Raw genomic sequence first — 5,541 nt, 5'->3', positions numbered from 1 at the left:
CCCTGCAGCAAAATTTAGGGACAGTCTGACAAAGCGCTAGTTTCGCCCTACAAATTTTAGAACTGTCTCTGAACTACTGCAAAAGGGATGCAGAGCTGGACGGTTGAAACTCATATGTTGCTAGTTGCGCTGTCATCAATATTACTCATCCTGGTCATGTGAAAGCTGACAAAAGATGCACAAATGTAATATACTATATTTTTTCTAACTAATAACAAAATGTTTTCGTTTATTCTATATGTAATTCGTTACATAGTTTATGGAGCAACTGCTAAAATATTTCCAAAAAAAGTCGTTATTGGTAACATTAATGTCATTTTTATACATATCTACGTACGTATAAAATTAAATGCAAAATATAAAATTTAATTAAGCTACACTCAACAGCAAAGGTCCGCGTACACCATTTCTTTTTTTTAAATTATTCACAACATATTTAGGGTTAAAATTTGTTTGTTATTATTTTATAAAACAAATTATCGTGCTTAAAACAAAATGATAAAAACCGTGTTACAAATGGGGGGTGGTATTGTTATGAACGATACGATATATCTGAGCACCCGAAATGTGTAGTTACGCAGTGAATTTTTTTTTTAATTTCGAAGGTTTTTCATTTTAAATATTTTTCGTTAAGGTTTTATTTAAGTACTATGTGTCATACTTCATAAACCATTTCAATTCAAATTCCTAACTGTGCTGCAAATTTGATAGAACTCTAAAAACTGTCTTCAAATTTTAAACTTTTTAATCAGAAATTTTTTATTATAAATATTTCGAGTATTCTGTTTTGTAGCCCATCAAGTTTTAATGTAGTAAAATGTAATCTTGCATCTTAAACGAAAATATTTAAATAGGAGAATACCTTCAAGAGCGTGCGTAAAAAGAGTTATATAAAATCAGCGCGATTAATTATACGAAAATTTAATGGGCTATAGAACTGCATACTTGTAAACTCTGAATTGAAATATTGAAGTTTTTATAACAGTTTCTAGAATTCTACTAAATTTCCAACAAAATTTTAAATGTGAATTGATATGTTTATGTTATAATATTTATGAGCCATTCTTATATAAAAAAATTTACGAAAGATATTTAGCATGAAAACCATTGTGAATATTTAAAATTCTATATGTTCTTATTAGATGCCGGGGAGTGTATGTATTACATTTCAATATATTTAATACAATTTAACGCTGAGTTATCACAAATAAGCATTTTTTATATTTTAAATTATAAGTATCCCAGAAATACCCATTATACGTAACAAATATAAATTATTTTTAAGAATAACGGTTTTAGAAAATGAAGGAATAATTGACACTTTATGATCCAAATTTTTAAGCACAGTTTTCTTAAAAAAGTAAATTAGTGCAAATCAAATAGCCCTTTAAACATAAAATGAAGTACTTTTTATTTACAAAATTGTATGCGTGCTTATTTAAAGGCAATCCCTATACTATACTTCTTAGAACCAGCTCAGAACTAACCTAATTTTTTCTAGTCTAGAGGTGACCTTTTTTGAACTATCTAGGAACTGTTGTTATATGAACTGTCTCAGAACCATCTAAGCCAGAGTCAGCTCAGAACGAGTTCAAAAGTTCTGCAGAGGGCGACAATTGTCACTTCGTAGGACATCGCCATGTTAAAAAAGACAGTTGAAAGCATTGAGTTGGGATAGATGAAGAACCAGTACCGTCCCTTTTCAGGCTAGCTCAGCGCAAGTTCTGAACCAGTTTGATTTGCTGCAGGGTATATACGTGTGCACATACATATGCACATCCAACTTGCATGTAAAATTTTATAATTTTTCATTATCAGGGAAACAATTTCAAGAGCTATAAATGTTTTAGAGTAGGGTAATAGGTGACTAGAACTAAGACAATTTTATAGTAGGGTCGTCAAAAATTAAATTGAGTAGGGTTGTCAACTAAAAATCTGGTACTGCGCTGAAAAGTTTGATGTGCATATTACCATTCCGTCGGAACTAGACTCGATGATTGATTTTTCTAACAGCGGTCGCCTGTCGGCTGGCAGTGGAAAACCTCCGAGTGTATTTTCGGCTTCAAAAGTATTTTCTTAAAATCCACACATTATTTGGAAGTGACGTAAAACTGTATTTCCCTCCCGTTTGTGTGAGAACATCAAGGCGCACACAACAAATCGGAGGAGAAAATCGGCCAAAATCCTGAAGAAGTGATCGATCTTATCTTAACCAACAAAGTTATGGTGGACCACACCCAAAATTGCATAGATGGTCTTTGAAGAAGAAATCGACTTGAAATTAAGAAGAAGAATGCGGTCGCAAATTAACAAATACTTTGGTTGTTCTGACGTTGGGTGGTTGGCTTGAGTGAATTGTCAACCCAACGAGCCAATGCCTTGTGCAGACTGCCGTAATTTTGTAGGTATTTTCTTTGCTCATTCCTTTGGGTGGCGGTTGGCAGCAACGATTGCGGCTATTAGAATTCTGCCACAAAGTGCAAGGTAGCCACTCACGGGTGGTCCAAGGCCGCAATCGCACTTGAGGACATATATTTCAGGGCCCTTCTGGCTAAGATTGTTGAAAGTCCTTTGTAAGTAGGCAAAATACTTTGAAAGACTTTGTTTAATCTGGCACGAAAGTCTTACAAAAAAAGCTTTCTTGCCAACTTTCATGACGAAAAGCTCTTTTGACGGAAAGCACTTGTATATCATTTTGCTCACGCTGCTCCAACAGTCGAAATGGCGGAGTAGGCAAAGCACTGGCGTGGGATTCCAGAGATCCGAGGTTGAGTCTTTTTGCAGCGAAATGTTTTTTGTTTTTAATAATATTTTTTTTTATATAATTTTCTTTGAATTTTTGGATTTCACTTTGTAAAAAGAAAAAATACGTATGTATGTATAGTATATATATACACATATAGTATGTATAGATAGATATATATACTTTTTTAAATTTCATTTAATTTTTAGAAAGTTATTTTAATTTCTTATTTTTCTTCCCTTTTTACATTAGTTTTTAGATGTTATTGTTTTAAAAAGGAAAAAATTAAGAGCATTTAATTTTTAGAAAATCTTATATAAAACTTTTTCTTCTATTTTCAATTAAATTTTTTCTAATGAAATTTTTTTAATTTTTATATTTTATTGTTATAAAAAGAAAAATATTTTTTTTTTATTTCATTTAATTTTTAAAAACTTATTTTATTTTCTTATTTTTATTATTTTAGAAGCTTATTTTTTTCTTTTCCTTTTAATTCAGTTTTTCTTCATTTTTAAATTTAATTTTCTTTTAATGTTAATATTTTATTATAAAAAGATTTTTTTTTAATTTCAGTTAATTGAACTGATTTCTTTTTATATTTTCATTTAATTTTTTTAAAAAGATATTTTTTTAATTAAATGTTCTTATAATTTTTAGTTTTTATGTATATATATTTTATTTGAATTAAATTTTCTTTTAATTATTATTTTTTATTCTTTTAAAAAGGAAGCTATATATTTTATAAATTTCATTTAATATTTCAAAAAGTTATTTCTAGAAGACAAACAGAAAAACACTAAGGCCTCCTCGGTAGCAGCTCATTCAATTGGGCCTTCCAAAGACAGTGAAGAGCTAGTTGTCAGAAGAGTTTTGTCTTTCGAAAGAATGTGTTGAGTTTGAAGACAGTTGCCAGAATTATATGGTACACGCAGCCTATTTTGTATCAGGTGCCAAGTCTTGGGTTATTCGTCGTATAGAACTTGGAGTGTGTACAAGATTGTGGAGGGGAAATAGAAAATGCAGTTTTGTGTGCGGAGTAGCACCGGCCAGCCCGTGGTGGCTGTGCTTGCCGTTTGCCTTGAACAACAAGGACCACATACCGTGTGGTCTGATCCCTGTGCGGCCTAAAATCAGAAGAGGTTTTCTTTAAATGGCTCCATCTAAACAAAATTAGATCATCGAAACTACTTCCGTTGATCGGTTAAAACCTGAGTAAAGACATGCGCTCGGTCTTTGGAGAAAAACGGTTACCTGCTCAATAGCGTGGGCCGAAAATCCGCTTTTTTAGAATTTTGATTGGTAATAGCAAAAATCTTGTTCACTATGCTCTAAAAGCAATCTGTGTGAAATATGACAATTTTTGGTCAATATTTTAGGCTCGCCCAAGTCCATCAAAATTTAATATGGCCAAAAAATAAAAATGAATAAATAAATTAAGTAATACATTTTTTTACTAAAATTGCAATAATCTTCTAAAGTATTAGTCCTACATAATTTGGTATATGGACCTTTTTTGTAGACAATCGAAGTTAGCTAAGAAAAATTTTTTTTTTAGTACTTGAACTTTGATGGACTTGGGCGAGCTGCACACAGATATTTTTTAGAGCATAATGAACGATATTTTTGCTATTACCAATCAAAATTCTAAAAGGGCGGATTTTCGGTCCACGCTACTGCTCAAGTGAAACGGAGTGTTTGCTCTCTAAAATTATTTTCATCATATAGCGAATTCGTTTATCATAAAGAACATTTTCATGCCTGTTCGAAAATATATGTTATCTTAATTCCTTGTTTTAATCCCGTAATTATTCCATTCTTCACTTAAATACATTTTTTGTACATACTCCCAAAGAAATTAGAAATATATTTAAGGTTTAAATAATTTTATCAATGCAAAAAGCTTTAAATGCTGCTTTTGTAAATTTATTTATTGATCACGTCGGTATGTATGCATTATTTTTTATTTTTTAATTAAATTTTTTGTATGGTCTCTTTTGAAAATAACAGAATGACATAATGTCGCAATTGTACACAAATGTTTTGGCATACAAACAAGTTTTTTTTTTTAAATTTGGCAGGGAAAAAAATTGCATCATTACCTAGCGCCTGTGAATAACAAGTTCACACATACCTTTGTATGCATGGATATATGTATGTAAGTTAATATTTATATAATGTATTTAAAATTTGCACTAAATCTCGCCTATTCGACAGCAATTTTTTTATAGCCCGAAAATGTATTTCAGCGTTGAATGCAAATTACTATTGACAAGGAAACCATTTGTTGAAATAATGCGTATAAATATGTATGTATAAATGCTTAAAGGGTGTTCAGGTGACGATATACTAGCTTTTCCTAACCCACTTCGCTGACTGTATAAAATTTCTGCGTGTTACATTAGAAGTAATTTATTTCAATTAACCTCAACATACTTAAACTTTAAAAAAACATTTTGATTGAAAAGCATTCAAAATTTATTTATCCTATTTCCATTAATTCGAATTGAACTTAATTGTTAATAGGTGGCAACTCCTTCAAACCTCAAAATACTATAAATGGTAAAAAAAAAAAGGATTTTTTATTACTACTTCGTTTGACATCCATATTTTTATAAATATTCGGGTAGTAAGCTCACTATGCTGCGAATAGCGTCCGTTGGAATTACTGCCAGCTTTACGGTTTGCGGTGGGCTCAATGACTTTACCTGAACACACCTCTCTAAAGCCACCAAGCAAGTGCTTGCACTTTTTCGTTTGACTTCTTCACGGACTCGTTTGGTAGATAGATAGATTTAAAT

This window comes from Rhagoletis pomonella, unplaced genomic scaffold (assembly GCF_013731165.1).
Source record: "Rhagoletis pomonella isolate Grant_MI unplaced genomic scaffold, Rhpom_1.0 Rhpom_scaffold_00006, whole genome shotgun sequence".
In the NCBI taxonomy this organism is placed as follows: domain Eukaryota; kingdom Metazoa; phylum Arthropoda; class Insecta; order Diptera; family Tephritidae; genus Rhagoletis; species Rhagoletis pomonella.
This window is presented reverse-complemented; position numbering follows the sequence as displayed.